The sequence below is a fragment of the Mesocricetus auratus genome, unplaced genomic scaffold (genome assembly GCF_017639785.1).
Source record: "Mesocricetus auratus isolate SY011 unplaced genomic scaffold, BCM_Maur_2.0 Super-Scaffold_100008, whole genome shotgun sequence".
NCBI lineage: Eukaryota > Metazoa > Chordata > Mammalia > Rodentia > Cricetidae > Mesocricetus > Mesocricetus auratus.
The window spans coordinates 85,763,970-85,780,461 of NW_024429192.1; the positions used below are offsets into that span (position 1 = coordinate 85,763,970).

The following is a 16,492-nucleotide window of genomic DNA, read 5'->3' on the forward strand; positions in this document are numbered from 1 at the left end:
GAAAAGTGAACCGAATCAAGTAGCTAAGCTTGGTGCACACCAGATCCTGTTAGGATGGATGACTCGGACCATCTCACTTAAATCACCTCTCTCCCGGAAGATGAGTCCAAAAAAGACAGCTGAAAACTCAGTTGCAGGGACAGGCTTCTGCAGTCCTAGCTACTGAGGAGACTAAGGCAGAAGGACTGCATGAGCTCAGGAGTGCAGAGACCAGCCAGGGTGCAGAGGTTTGAATGAGTAGTATTTGAAAATATAGTTTCCAGCTGGTGGCGCTATTTGGGGGGATCCAGGAGGTGTAGCCTGGCTGGAGGAAGTGCATCACTGGGAACTGGTTTTGAGGTTTCAAAGTCTCATGCCATTCCTGGTGCACAACCCACCAGCACCTCACTTACTCTTACAGCAAAATCCATGAGGTCTCAGCATCCCACTCCGGCTGCCATGCTACTTGCTGCCCCGCTATCCTGCCACCACCTCTGGAACCCGCAAGCCCATACAAATATTTCCTTCTATCGGCTACCTTGGTCACGGTGTCTTGTTATAGCAGCAGAAAAGTAACTAATACACTAGGCAACTCACTGAGCTCCTGTCTCAAAAAACAAACAAGTTACCTATAGCCAATTTTTTTAAGATTTATTTATTCAATGTATACAAAGTGGTCTGCCTGAATGTATGCCTGCATGCCAGATAAGGGCACCAGATCTTATTATAGACGATTGTGAGCCACCATAGTTGCTGGGAATTGAACTCGGGACCTCTGGAAGAGCAGCCAGTGCTCTTAACCTCTGAGTCATTTCTCCATTTCCAGCCAATTATTATGAATGAACTGCAGGAAAACATTTGTACACAGGGCTACAGGAAGTACCTTAGAAGAGATGTCAGTTTGACATAAGCCCACTCTGGGATTCAGTCCTTTCTTTGGGGGGGTCATCTCCTTTGACCCCACAGTTCAAAAACTGGCTCTTTTTTTGTTTTAACGAGACAGGGTTTCTCTGTATTGTTTTGGAGGCTGTAGGACCAGCCCGGCCAGAAACTGGCTCTTAATTTCAGATCAGCCATATCACAAAGAGGCCTTGTGGGACTGGAGAGATGGCTCAGCAGTTAAGAGCACTGACTGCTCTTCCAGAGGACCCAAGTTTGACTCTCAGCACCCACACCGCGGCTCACAACCATCTGTAACTACAATTCCAGGGCATCTGATGCCTTTCTTCTGACCTGCACGGACACCCGTCATACAAGGCACATAGTCATACGTACAGGCAAAAGCATCTATACACTTAAAATAAAATTAACTTAATAAAACCAAGAGGCCATGCCCAAAGAAATTATTACCACTAATGCCCTCTTTGATAAAGAATTTGGGTCAGTTACTAAAGAGAGGGAAACATCTGCTTCTCCAGGCAAGAACCTTATGGAGCTTTGAAGGGGAATTTTGCCAGTCAATGACTAGGAAGAGGAAGGGCCTCCATCAGAATGACCTTTTATTGTTTGCTAATTGATATGGAAGGACCTCGCCCACTGTGGGCAGTGGCATTCCTAGGTGAGCCTGAGATGTATAGGAAAGATAACTAGAACCGGAAAGCAATTCCTCCTAAGGTTTCTACCTCAAGCTCCGGCCTTGAGTCCCTGCTGTGACTCCCCTCAAAGAGTCTGTAACCCCAAACAGACCCTCTCCTGCCCAAGTTGCTTTTGGTCATGGTATTTATCACAGCAGCAGAGAAACCAGCTAAAACAAAGGCACTGTAAGGAAAATAGGAAAAGGTAAGGACACGAATCCAACCCTGCCCAAGGGAAAGGAGGGGGAAGTTACAAGGAAACAGAGAGATGGCGTCCAAAGATACAGCCTAAGAGACAGGACATTCACTCATCTCAAGATAGCAACGTGCCGAGTCCTCTACAGCTGTTCCTTCTCAGAGTTTGGTTTCTGTTTGCTGTTGTTACTAAAGAAGAAAGAAAGATTTCGGGAAGACACAGGATGTCCTGTGATTGGCTGAAGAAACACTATGGGACTTCAGCTCCTCAATCTAAATGTAAAGTTCAGAATGGAAGCCTGGGGGTGGGAGCTGTTCCCAGAACCCTTCAGTGAAGGGTGGACACTTTTCCTTAGTGACCTGAAATGAGATCGTGGTGGGACCACACAATGAACCATCTGTAGGTCCGCTGTGCATGACAACCTCCAGAGGAAGAAGCCCAAAGCAACCTCTGAGTTGTGGCAGGAGAGATGATCCTTCCGAAGTCTTTCTGGGAGCCTGCTCCTGGGATGGTAGAAGGCATACCCACAAAGCCAGAAGCAGCAGCATCTTTCTTAGCCATTGCCTCAAGGATGCTGCAAGGAGACATACTGTGTGCAGTCAGCAGTACACGAACTGTTTGCTCCAGGGTGCCCATCCTGACGGATACCAGGGGCAAATGTCCTAAATGGCCCTTAACAAATTAAGGCTCAAGGAAGGGGAGAAGTCACTGAAATTTACAAGACTGAAAACCTGCCACCAAAGATGCTTCTGCTCCATGCTTCCACAGAAGGAAGCCTACACCTTGATGTGGGATCTGATGTTACTGGCTCAAGGCCCAGAGAACCCTAAGGCATTAGAATTCTAAGCCCAGGCCTGGAGAGATGGCTCAACCATTAAGAACACTGGCTGCTCTTCCAGAGGTTTTGAGTTCAAATCCCAGCAACCACATGGTGGCTCACAACCATCTATAATGAGACCTGATGCCCTCTTCTGGCCTGCAGGCATACAGACAGACAGAGCACTCATACCTTAAAATCAAAAACACAAAACAAAACAAAACCACAAAGAATTCTAAGTTCAGAGGGTTCCCACCTCACAGGGCAACCTCAACACCACACTAACAACTGGGGGAGCAAGTGTCCCAAAGGAGGTGACATGAAGCAGACAAAGAAGCTTTGGGGAAGGGCTACCCCCAGAGGCTCCATCAGTGCAAGTCTATCCCTTGATGGTAAGGGTATTGGAAAAATTATTTGGAGAGATGGCGCAGTGGTTAAGCTCACTTGCTGCTGTTATGGGGGACCAGAGTTTGGTTTCCAGCACCCACATGGGCATACGTAGCCACCTGTAACTCTAGCTCCAAGGAATCAGACACCCTCTTCTGGCCTCTGAGAGCAGTGAAAATACAGGGGTGCACATACAGAGAAACAGGCATACATATATACATGTAAATTTTAAACGCAAACATGTAGCCAGGCACGATGGTGCATACCTTGAATCCCAGTACCCAGGAGGCAAAGGCATGTAGATCTCTGTGAATCCCAGGGAAGTCTTGCTTAGACAGTGAGTTTCAGGTCAGCTAGAGCAAAACAGTAAGCCTTTGTCTCTAAATAAATGAATAATTTCTTTTAAGGTTATTTGCAGTGACAGGCATGGTAGTGCGTATCTGTAATCCCAGTACTATGGAGCCAGCAGGACCTCATGTTTGAAGCTAACTTGATCTCTATATAGCAGGACTTTGAATGAATGAATGAATGAAAGAATCAGCCAAAATGAAATAGCCAATTTATTTGTGACTTTCCCAAAGTCCTAATTTCCAGTCCCGGGGAGATGGTTCGGTGTTTACGAGAGCATGCCGCTCTAGAGGGCTCAGATCACGGCCAGCACCTACATCAGACATCCGACAATGGTCTGTAACTTCAGCTCCAAGGGATCCAACACTCCCTCTGACTTCTAGGGGCACTCACAAATATGTGGCATATATTCACACAGACACACAGACACATAAGTAATAATAAACCTTTAGAATAAATATAAACTGTGCAAACGTCCATCTCCCATGCAGCCTGCAACCCATCCCCTCAGGGCAGAACTTGCCCTCTCCTCACACAGAAACGCTAAGTCAATTTACCTGATCTACTGCTAAAATTCATCCAGGCAATAGGCCAGGGGTGCAACTCAGTGATGGAGCAGCTAGCATATGTGTTTAGCATGTTAGAGGCCCTAGTATTGATCCCAAACACACACACCAACCTCCCACACCTACACCTCACCTCCCCAGCCTCACATGCAGTTCAAAAGACCAATTATGAAAAAGAAAACAAAACAAAAACAAGGGCACTGGTCCTCAACCTGTGGGCCGTGACCCTGTTATGTGTCAAATATCCTGCATATCAGATATTTACACTACAGTTCATAGCAGTATCAAAATTACAGTTATGAAGTAGCAACAAAAATATGGTTGGAGGTCACCACACATGAGGAACTGTATTAAAGGGTCGCAGTATTAAGAAGCTTGAGAATCACTCACTAAGATCTTAACTACAGGTCCTGCCTGGAGTGGTGACTAAGAAATAGGTGAAATGACATTACAGGTGATGTCTGTGGGTGAGACCACACAGATGTCTAGATATCCCCAGGGTTACTGGACATTTCTTTCCCTAACAAGGACTTCCTTCTTCCCACTTCTCCCTAGTATTAATAGACACCTTTACGTCCGTGGTAGTAAGAAGGAAGGCTTTGGTTCACGTGGCATCGCGCAACCATGCAGTTAGGTAACTGGGCTTAGTAAAAAGAGAACAGACTTAAACATCAATAAATAGACTTAACAACATCAGAAAATGGGATCTGTGGCCTACAAAATAACCCAACTTGCCATGTGTCTGGTATGCAAGTGTGCAACCCAAATTTGATCCCCAAGCCCCACATAAAGGTAGAAGAGAATGGACTTCACATGTGCAGGGACACACACGGGTCTCTACATGTATCACGCTAGTGCGCTGCGCGCGCACACACACACACACACACAATAATAATAATACAGACAAATGGAAGCTGTTTAAGGTTTTAAGTAGTATCTGAGCTGGGGGTGTAGCTGGGTTGGTGAAGTGCCTGCCTGGTATGCAGGAGACTCTGGATTGGATCTGGGGGTACATGCCTGTAATCCCAGCCTTTGGGAGGTGGAGGGAGGCAAGAGGATCAGAAGTTCAAGGTTATCTTTTGCTAAGTAGCGAGTTTAAGGCCAGTCTGGCCTACATAAAAGGGGCGCCTGGCAGTGGGGCGAGGGGTTTGGGTGGAGAGAAACAGATCTAACAAATACGATGACCATGTATCTTAGAAGAGAAATCCCTAATGGAACCATCTTGTCTTCACACCTTTAATAAATAAAGAGATAAATCTAAAGCCAGCCACTGAGGTGTCTCTGTTCTCTATTCAACTTTTCTTCTGTTTGTTTATTCAAGCACCCTTATATGCCCTTTAAATAACAGCCTTAGATAAAACATGATCACAAAATGCTAAACTTTTCAAAGCTGTTTCCATCCACCAGTTGGCTTTCCCCCCTAAATTTCTATTTGGGTCACATGACTTAAGCCCTTTGCTTTTAGTGACAAAAGGGTGTGCTCACATAAAGATAATAATTTCCATTGAGACCAACTAAAAATACCAGGGGGATGACTGTGTCATGGTTTCCTATTATCTTAACCACACATGAATGGCAAGACATGTTAAGAAAATCCCAAGTAAATTACAAACTTACTCCATCACAGCTAGTATATTCAAACAGAGATAATGTTCGGGGTTCTAGTGAAACTTTACTCACCTTTAGGAAAAATACACCTATGGTTGAAATCCCAGTCCTGTCCTCCAGCACGTGAGAGTATAACCGTGGGTGCTGGGAAATGTAGTTTTTTGGTTTGTTTTGTTTGTTTTCCTGACGACACAGGTCTGGCTATCCCAGCACATGTCTGGCTATCTCAGTACGCCAGAATGTGGACAGGAGCAGCCGACACTGGCACCAGGCTCCTCTGCGGACCAGCGTGGCTGGTGACCTACCCGTGCCCAGGAAGTCTTCCACTACGCAGAGAGGAACACGCTGAGCACAGGTTGTCTATAGAGCCGGAAGAACTTCCTCCCACTCCACACCATCTGGAAGAACAGTCTGTGCAGGCCGAATCAGGTCACAAGGAAAACCCACCCGAGAAAGAGTCCCTCCAAAGTCACCTCTAGGGACTACGGAAGCGACCCGGAGGTCGGGAATCTCAGGTCTCCGTTCACAGGGGACTGGCCTGGGGACCTGATGGAGTCCACCCTGCTCACGGCTAGGCTGACGACACTGCCCGGGACCGCGTGGCGGGGCGGGGTGCCGCGCACCGCGCCATGTAAGGGAAGATCTCCCAGGCAGTGACGGCTCCGGATGCCACCCGGGACAGCCAGAGTAGACGAGTCCCCGCGCCCACGTGGAAGCCTTCACGGCCACGCGTGGCAAGGACACCCGGGTCGCCCGCGCTCACAGCCTCTCGCTGTTGCATCATACACCACGCCGTGCCGGCAAAGGACAAGATGGACTCGGAAGACGTGACCGGAACACGGGTGCGCGCCCCACGCACGCATCCCGGGAGATGGGGAGGTAAAGAAGAACTCTCGCCCCGCCTGAGCGGCCACGCGAGGCCCTGGGTTCCCACACACAGACAGAGGTGACCCAGGCTTTTAGAGCTTTCTGGTCATTCACCGGACTCGCGTACTCACCGAGAAGGCAACGGGATGCTGAGCTGGGTGGGGACAGCGGGTAAAGAACCGCTCACACCTGCTGGCGGAGGGGATAGCGCGCGCCGGCGGGATCCGGGCCGGTTTCATCAGCCGCGCGCCGCCCTCCGCGGGCCCCGCGGCCACGGTCAGTGATGCGCGTCACCTTCCCGGGCACCAATGACAGCGCCGCGCGGCCGCGCCCCTGTGGGCGGGGACACCCGAAACCGGGCTTTCCTTGGCGCTTGCCCTTGGTCCCCAGAATCTTGAAGCCTGCTTGGGTCAGAGCTGGTGGGTAACACAGGCTGAGCTGTGCCAGCCCCCTCATGGAGAGCCATTGACAACTAACCTTACCAGGTTTCCTGCTACAAACTGGATGCGAGACACACTTTAAAGCAATTTTAGTACTTGGTTGCAAATCTTCTTTTGTCGTTGGACTTCTTTACAGCAGTGCCCTAGCTAACGCCTTAGCCTCGCCCTTGTCAGGAAAGGCCCCAAAGCCCCTCCCTTTGGTATGGTACTTCCTCGCTGGGGCCAGTGGTGGCAGCTCGCCCTGGAGGGACTCACCCCAAGTTTAGTACCCAAATCTCTTCTTCACCTCCCAGACTCCTTCTGATCTCTGCTCCAAAATCAAGAACTACAATCTGTGGAGCTGAAGAAATGGCTCAGTGGTCAAGAGCGCTGACTGCTTTTCCAGTTCAATTCCCAGCACCCACGTGGTGGCTCACAACTGTCTGTAACTCATGCATACAATGCACATACATACGCAGACAAAGTACCAATACACAAAAAATAAAGTGTTTTTAAGAAGAGATACATATACATAAAAAGGCCCAATAATCTCGGGACATGGCTGAGGAGTGGAACAGATCATATAAACACCGCATGGTCCCGCAGTCTTCGTAGAAAAAATAAAAGGAATGATATGTGTGTTCTAAAGTGTCCTTTATCAGTAATGGGGGTCATTGTCAGCCACTGGTGTGATATTCCTGTGAAATTAACCAACGATTTATTAATTTATACTGCCCAGCAGAAAGTTTTAATGAACACATAGAGGGAGGTCGATAACGTAAAAGCACCTTGAACAGTGTTCAGAATTACAAGGCACCAAACACGCGGTGTTTTAAAACAGCCAATGGAAGTGTCAATCACGCAGTGATGAAATGATAAACCAGTATGCCGATCTTGTAAGGTCTCCTGAACTTTTGGAAGCTTTTACCAGAGTATCTCACTGTTGAGGGTGTCCCAATCCTCACAGAAGAAGAGCCTCTGTGAGGCTCCACCAGCTTTGCCTTCAGCATCCAATAAGAATTTGACCTCTTCGTTTACTGTGTGTCCTCCATGAATTATTTCATTGCCACTTATAAAAAATTATGTTCTCGCCGGGAGTTGGTGGCGCTCACCTTTAATCCCAGCACTCAGGATGCAGAGGCAGGCAGATCTCTGTGAGTTAGAGGCCAGCCTGGTCTACAGAGCCAGTTCCAGGACAACCTCCAAAGCAATACAGAGAAACCCTGTCTCAAAAACAAAAACAAAAAATTACGTTCTCGCCGGGCGGTGGTGGCGCATGCCTTTAATCCCAGCACTCAGGAGGCAGAGGCAGGCAGATCTCTGTGAGTTCGAGGCCGGGCTGGACTGACAGCCTCCAAAACAATACAGAGAAACCCTGTCTCGTAAAATAAAATTTTTAAAAAATTGCGTTCTCTGAAAAATTACAGGCTGTCCTTGTTTGGGACTAAATTAGTGCACTAGGATCCCACAGAGCAAGCTAAAAATCAAAATGGTAAAATCCCACACACCAGGCAGGGTGGTGGTGTCACATGCCTTTAGTTCCAGCACTTGGGAGGCAGAGGCAGACGGATCTCTGTGAATTTGAGGTTAGCCTGGTCTACAAGAGCTAGTTCCAGGACAGGCTCCAAAGCTACACAGGGAAACCCTGTCTCGAAAAACAAAACAAACAAAAAATTCCACACCACCAAGCTGAAACTAAACTGACTTTTCAAGAAATTAGGCTAGCCAGTTTAAACGTGTCAGAATAGTGAGTTCCCTCTGCCTATACCCTTAAACAAAAGAGCATCCTGAAGCAATGTTAACCAGTTATTTTTCTGGTGCGCCTTCTCCCACCTCTAGTATGCAGGGACAGTGACTTTAAAGTGTCTTCTGTATATAAAACCAACTTCGCCAGGCGACCATGGAGGTTACAAGATGGCATCAGATCCCCTGGAGCTGGCATTATAGGCGATTCTGAGCCTCCCTGTGGGCTGGGAGGCGAGCCCAGCCAATGCCAGTGAGGCGTCTCTCCAGTTCCTGATTTTTTTTAACTGACTTTTGGTTTGAAAACCTTAAAGATATTCCACATTTTTAAAAACTAACTTATATTTCATCCTCCTAGGAGGTTTTTGCACAGTGCTCAGTTCAATGATCCCATTAAGCACCTGGCCTTCAGACCAACAAGAGGAAGCCCTCAATGACCGGGCCCATGAAAGTTTGTGGTGGTTTGAATAAAAAGGGTTCCTATAGGCTCTTAGGGAGTCGTCCTATTAGGAGGAGTGGCCTTGTTGGAGGAAGTGTGCCCCTGAGGGTAGGCTTTCGGGTTTCAGAAGCTCAAGCCAGACACAGAGTCACTCTATCTTCTTGCTTGCTGCCTGCTGATCCCAATGCAGAACTCTTGGCTCCTTCTCCAGGATCATGACTTCCTGCATGCCTCCATGCTTCCCACTATGATGACAGCAGACTAAACCTCTGAACTGTAAACCAGCCCCAATTAAATGTGTTCCTTACATGAGTTGCTGTGGTCATGGTGTCTCCCGCAGCAGTAGGACAGTGACTGAGGCAAAGTGACAAGGATCAGCTTGAAGCAGGGAAATTCAGTTGTGGTCCAGGTCACACAGAGGATGCTGTCAATCCTGCCTCAATACTGTAACAAATGGCAGAGGTCCAAAGGAACTCTGAGTGAGAGGTCTCCATCAAAGCCCAGCCGGCTTTGATTCCAGAAACCCTGAAGGAGAAAGGTCACTGGAATTTAGCCCTTGGTGAACACCTTGTTGGGTCAGGGTGTTAAAAGTCACATCCTAGTCTAGCACCATTAGACAGCATGAGGCACTAAAGTACCTAGAATCAGTAAGACAGGTGCAGGCTGGAACTCTGACCCACTCCCTACCAGCCCCTGGCCTGGGGAGAAAGTCCTTGTTTACTATCATCCTTGGTCTCTGTACTTTCCAGTAGGAATATTGTTAATTGCATCCAGATATAAATCGCATGGAGAATATGGAAAACCTGTATAAAGATATACATATACTTATACACATAGTCAACATATCTATAAACGTACCAAATGACTGGAACGATCACTCAGCAGTTATGAGCACTGGCTGCTCTCCCAGAGGACCTGGATTCAGTTCCCAGCACTCATATGGTGGCTATCAACCATCTTTAACTCCAGTCCCATGGGATCTGATGCCTTCTACTGACCTCTTCAGGTGCCAGGCATGTACTTAGTACACAGACATACATGCAGGATGAACACCATGCACATAATTTTATTGTTGTTGTTGTTGTTGTTTATTTGCTTGTTTTGTGTTTTGAGTCAGGGTTTCTCTGTGCCTTGGCTGTCCTGGAACTCACTCTGTAGATCAGACTGTCCTCAAACACACAGAGATCCACATGCCTCTGCCTCCTGAGTGCTGGGATTAAAGGCATGTGTCACCACTGCTATGCTCATATAAAAATTTCTAAATTAATTTTAATCATGTATAGGTCTATGTGAGTGTGTGTCGTTTGTGGGTGCCCATGGAGTCCAGAGATGTTGGGTCCCCTGGAATTGTACTGAGAGGTAATTCAGCACCCAGCTTGGGTGTTGGGTCCTCTGGAAAAAGAAATACATGCTCTTAATTGCTAAGTCATCTCTCCAGCACAAAGTAAAATAATGTTTTAAGTGCAAAGTCTCTTCAATAAATCCTGTTAGAATAATGGATCTCCACATGGCAAGAAATAAAATAAGATAAGATAAAGGTACAGAACACATGCCACCTTAATCAAAAATTAACTTCAAGTGAACTGTGGTGTTTGGAAGATGACTGTCTCCTGTGAGCACAGTGAACTGTGGTGGTTGGAAGATGACTGTCTCCTGTGAGCACAGTGAACTGTGGTGGTTGGAAGATGACTGTCTCCTGTGAGCACAGCTGAATATTTGGTTCCCAGTTGGTTTCACTATTTGGGTAGATTCATGAGCTCTGGCCTTGTTGGAGGAAGAATGACAGTTAGGACTAGCTTTCTATAATCTCTATAAAGTGCTCTGGTCACAGTGCTTGTTACAGCAATAGAAAAATAACTAATAAGCTGGGCGTTGGTGGCTCACACCTTTAATCCCAGCACTCGGGAGGCAGAGGCAGGTGGATCTCTGTGAGTTTGAAGCCAGCCTGGTCTACAGAGCGAGTTCCAGGACAGCCTCCAAAACAATACAGAGAAACCCTGTCTCAAAAAAACAAAAAAAAAAGAAAGAAAGAAAATAAAAGTAACTAATATACTCACCATAGGACACAAAACTCTAAAACTCAAGAGACATGAGCTAAAGTCTAGGTGACTTTGGGTTTGGTGGGATCTTTTCCTTTCTTGTGTTATAGGTGTCAAACCTGGGGCCTAACACATAGGAGGTAATTACTCCATCACTGAGCCACAAACCCAGACATAGTGAAAACTTTTTAGACACACCAAAATCAGTCTGTAGAAGAATTAATTGATAAGTTATTAAAATTTAAAGTCTGCTCTACAAAAATATTTCTGTGAGATTGAAAAAGACAATCCACAGACTGGGAGGGAAATCCTTTGCAAAACACAGGCATGATAAAGGCCTAGTGTTCAAAATTTACAAAGAGCCCCATAACACTCAACAATATCAAACCCTGAGGATATGTGTGTATGTGTGTGTGTGTGTGTGCACGCGTGCGCGCACGTGCAAATGCACATGCACATGCATTAAAACCTAGCACCTTCTGTATTGCCCCTCAACCATGAACACAGACAACCAAAGTCTCTGGAGGAATTTGGTGGAAATATATTGTCTAAGTTGGCTTTCTGTTGTTGAGTTGAACACCATGAGCAAAAGCAACTTGGGGGGAGAGGGTGTATTTCATCCTACAACTTGTTGTCCATCCTAAAGGGGAGCTGAGGTGGGAATTCGAGGCAGGAACTGAAGCAGAGGGCATGGGAAAATGCTGCTCACTGGCTGCTCTCCAAGGCTTTTTCAGCCTTTTTTTCTTTACTACCCAGGACCACTCAGTGACATCACCCACAGTGAGCTAGGCCCTCCCACATCAATTATCAATCATGAAAATGCCTCACAAGTTTTCCTATAGGCCAGTCTGATAGCGGCGTTTTCTCCATTGAGGTTCCCTCTTCCCAGACAGCCGCAACTTGTATCCAGCTGACAAACAGCACGTAGGTGTTATTCTCCATTCCTTGAACTGAATTGTAGTTACATCCTTTAACCTATCTGCAGGCTTTTTCTTTTTCTTTTTTTATGCACACTGGTGTTTTGCCTACATGTATGTCTGTATGAGGGTATCGGGTACCTTGGAACTGGAGTTACAGACAGTTGTGAGCTGCCATGTGGGTACTGGGATTGAACCCAGGTCCTTTGGAAGAACAGCCAGTGCGCTTCATCACTGAGCCATCTCTCCTGGCCCCTGAGGGGTTTTCCAGTCCAAGTGTCCATCGGAAACTTCCTGCTGCCTTTCTGTTGGGGCAATGGATCACTTAGTCTTTGGCCAGGAAAGTGCACACATTGAGTCACAGCGGTTGTCTGTGTTCATTGTTGTTTTTGTGAGCTGTCAGCCCAGAGAGAAATCTGTCTACACAAACAAGAGGGATGGCTCAGCTGTTAAGAGCGGGCAGTTGCAGAAGATCCGAGTTCATCCATGTTAGGCAGCTCCCTAACTGCCTGGAACTCCAGCTCCCGTGGGCCCAACACCCATGTGCACATACCCACACACAAACACACAAACACATACACAGAATTCAAAATGGAGGGAAAAAATCTTTACACAACATAAGGGAACTTTCTGGACTATTTAGTAAAACAAGGATAGCCATTGTGGCAAGCCCTAACCAACCTTACTGATGTCCTTAGGAAAGATTAAGTGAGAGGAGCCCAGGGTGGGAGCTTCCTTTCCGTGTGAGAGAACAGAGGGCAGCTGCCTTGGAGTCAGTGAGAGCCGGCTTCAAAGAAGCCAACCCCACAGACCCTTCAACCTTGATCTCTCAGCCTCTAGAACCCCGAGACCACAGATGACATCTGTATGTTTGCCCCCTGGTCTGTGGTGTTTGTCATGCTAGCCCAAGGAAGCTAACATGGTGTAAGCCATATTTAAGAAGATGGTTGACAGTCAGAGCAGGAGTAGGTATAAACAGCACCTACTGGCGCTTAACCTGACTTTATAGTCTGGCTGAGTCCACATAGTCAAGGTCACAGGTCACAGGGACAGAGTCAAGGCCTCAGACTGGACACCAGTCTATCAGATCACTTTTTCCCTTTCCTTTTCTTTTTTTTGGGGGGTGGTGGGTTTTTTTTTAAATAGGGGTTTTCTGTGTAGCCTTGGCCATTCTGGAACTCATTCTGTAGACCAGCCTGGCCTCGAATTCACAGAGATCTGCTTGCCTTTGCCTCCCAAGTGCTGGCATTAAAGTCCTGTGCCACCATTGCCTGACTCCATTCACTTTTGTTTTGAATCAGTTTGTGCCTTTTCGGGCATTTCCTAAATCGTTGTTTCCCTTCTTGGCCCACATATTCAACAGGAAAGACGGAGAAGCTCCCCACCACCCTGGCCTGCATCATTTGTCACTGGGTAGATGGGCTGCCAAGCCAAGCCCTGCTCTTGCTCTGGTCAGACAGGAGCACAATGCTATCAGCCCAGAGTCTGTTGCCTCCCGTGGACTGCAGAGTAGGGGAAATGGAATTTTTGGCATCAGGCTGGCGTGGGTGTGAAAACTGGACGTCATTACTAATCAAACGGCAAACCTTGGTCAAGTTACTTGATTAAGTCATAAAGGAAGACAACAGTTTTCCCATTTGACCTTCCTGACGATATTGTGTCCTAGGCGGTGTCAACACCATGAGCTCTGGCCTACCCTATTTCCTGTATCTGTCCTCTCCCCTTCACAAAAGGCAGGGTAGCAGGACCTGGGCCTCCATCTCTGTCTCCACTAAAATACACCTGCCTCATTGAGCCAGGGAAGGGTGCCTGTGGCCCTTACTAGCCTTCTATCCGGCACCTAGGGGTGACTCACTGGCTCAGATTCTTTTGGGGGGCTTAATTTCTGCAGGCAGTTATCTTGACAGAAGCCATTCCCTTCTTTGGCTCTCTAGAAAGTGTGCCAGCTGGGGCTACACCCAGCCACAATGCTGCGTGAAGACAGACAAAGCATCAAAGGCTTCAGCTCTCAGCCAGAGAGAGCTCAGTGGGGGAACAGTAAGCACCATAACCTGAGTTTGATTGTGATTCCTCATTTCTCACAACGGAAGAAGAGAACCCACTCTCGAAAGTTGTCCTCTGACCTCCGCATTTGTGCCCTGACATCACACATGCTTATCATAGGCACACCACACACACACACACACACACACACACACACACACACACACACACACACACACTATTGTGGCCAAAAAAAACAGTAAATTCTAATTAAGTCTGCTTATGCTATAGTACAAAATAAAATAAATATTTCAGTTCTTTTTAAAATTCCAGAAATGTCTACTTGGTGCAACCTATCTTCCCCTCCCCCATGCCTCTCTCTCTCTCTCTCTCTCTCTCTCTCTCTCTCTCTCTCTGGCAGGCTTTTACTAAACACCTCAGGCTAACTTCGAACTCGGAGTACTCCCGTCTCTACCTCCCAGGTCTAGGTTTACTGGTGAGTGTGGACCACACCTGGTTCGGCTACATAATCCTTATGCAAAAACATAGCAGGTTTCCAAAAAGTTTGTCATCAATCCTAAACAGCCCACTCCTGCTTTAAGCTGGTCCCACGTCCCAGCCCTGGAATGAGGTCCCTGCCTTTGTATCTGACATCAAACACCTCTGCTGCAAGTATAGACTAGCAGGACACAGTGCAGTGCGTGGCTGAGAGCACAGATGGCATGGACAGCCAAGTGTGTGTGGCTTTCGGGATGTAACCAGCCCCTCTCATCCTTAGTTGCATCATCTAAAATATGCATGCAACTTCTAATGAGCTGCTGGCAGAAGGAAGGTAAAGGCTGTTGGAGCCTGTGCACTGCCTGGGCAGAATAATAATGAGTCCATAAAAGTTACCGTTTATTATTATCGCTGTCATAAAAAAACTTTCTCCTAACGTATACTTTGCTGATATAAGGAAATACCAGTTAACTGCCAGTAATTATTTTATCCTTTAGTTGCTAGTATGTAGCGTGGAGACAACTATGGGGTGGTGGCCTTTGTAACTAGCTTTTTGTTGTAAGCAAATAGCTAGTCCCACCCTGACGAGCAAACTACTGCAACCATCTACAAATGGCTGCTTGTAACTCAGAGCATGGGCACTGCACTAGTCAGGGTTGTCTGGAGTAACAGAACTTACAGACTAAGTCTATATATATATATGGGATTTATTATAATGACTTACAAGCTCCAGTCCAGCTAATCCAATAATGGCTGGCTATGAACAGAAACAAGAGTCCAATAATTGCTCAGTCCACAAGACTGGATGTCTTAGGTGGTCTTCAGTAGATGCTGGAATCCTGAAGTAGGTTCCAATACTAGTGGAGGAATGGACTTGGTAGCTAGGCGAGGGGCAAGCAGGCAAAGAACAAAAGCTTCCTTCTTCCATGCCCTTACACAGACTTCCAGCAGAAGGCATGGCCCAGATTAGGTCTGAATTAAAGACCTGGATTAAAGATGTCTTTCCACCCTGAAGATCCATATTGGAAGAGGGCCTTCCTGCTTCAAAAGAAGCAAAAAATCTCTCAGAGGTGTGCCCTCCGTTCCAGATGTAATCAAGTTGACAACAAGAATGACCATCACAGCCACTGGCTCAGACCAGGTGTTACCTCTGGCAGGATTCCTCAGCCTGGCCACCGTGCACATTTGGGCCATGTTGGAGATAGTTGCCCTGTGCCTCATGGGATCCTTTGCAGGACTTGGAGCCCCCGTTCGCAGACACCAACCACTTGCACTCATCTCAGTGTGATGTTGCCAATATCCGCCTTGAAATCAACTCACCCCACATGCCGGTTAGTTTTTGTCAGTGTGACACAAACCTAGATGCTTCTGGGAAGACGAAATCTCAACTGAAGAATTGCCACCCTCAGATTGGCCTGTGGGCATGTCTCTGAGGTATTTTCTTGATTTCTGTTGCTGAGGAAAAACCCAACCCACTGGACAGTGCTACGTTTGGACAGTTGGGTTCTAGGTTGTATAAGGAAAGTAGCTGAGTAAGCCATGGGAAACAAGCCAGTCAGCAACATCCCTCCATGGCGTCTGCTTCAGTTCCTGCCTCCAGGATCCTGCCTTGGCTTCAATCAATGATGGACTGTAACTTGTAAGTTAAGAAACCTCCTTCTCCCTCAAGTTGCTTGTAATCACAGTGGTTGAAGTCAACTAGGACACGCCCTAAAGGAAAACCATGGACTAGAGAAATATCTGGTTGTCTTGTCATACATTGGGTATTAGCTATAAATGAAAAAAGAAAGTATAAGCTCACCCAGGAGGTAGGACTGAGGCAGTGGGTTGCCATCAGGTTGACGGAACCATTGTCTACAGACCAGATGTCTTTGCGTTACCTGGGGCCTAGGTCCATGTCAAGTAGGGCTTATATTCTTCCTGTGTTGTGGAGAGCCTTTGGGTGAAGCATCTTTGACAACATGTAGGTGAAAAGTTATGTCTAGACAGTAAAGTGAACAGTGGCAGCAGGAAACATCCAGGTGGTGGTGTGGTACTTTGAATGCCATTGGCCCCCATCAGCTCATACGGAGTGGCACTATTAGAAGGTATGGCTTTGTTGGAGGAAGTGTG

The 16,492-nt window shown here is 47.1% G+C and overlaps 1 protein-coding gene across 3 annotated transcripts in view; it reads right to left on the minus strand.

Moving 5' to 3' along the window:
- Window positions 1-6,626, minus strand: part of Slc7a1 (solute carrier family 7 member 1) — a 76,449-nt gene extending 69,823 nt beyond the window's left edge. The window contains exon 1 of one of the 3 annotated variants that reach the window (XM_040750262.1): window positions 6,474-6,626. The gene's annotated coding sequence lies outside the window, so the exon portion shown is untranslated. The other 2 variants (XM_005083175.4, XM_040750261.1) reach the window with 2 other exon arrangements.
- Between the last annotated feature and the right edge of the window lie 9,866 nt (window positions 6,627-16,492).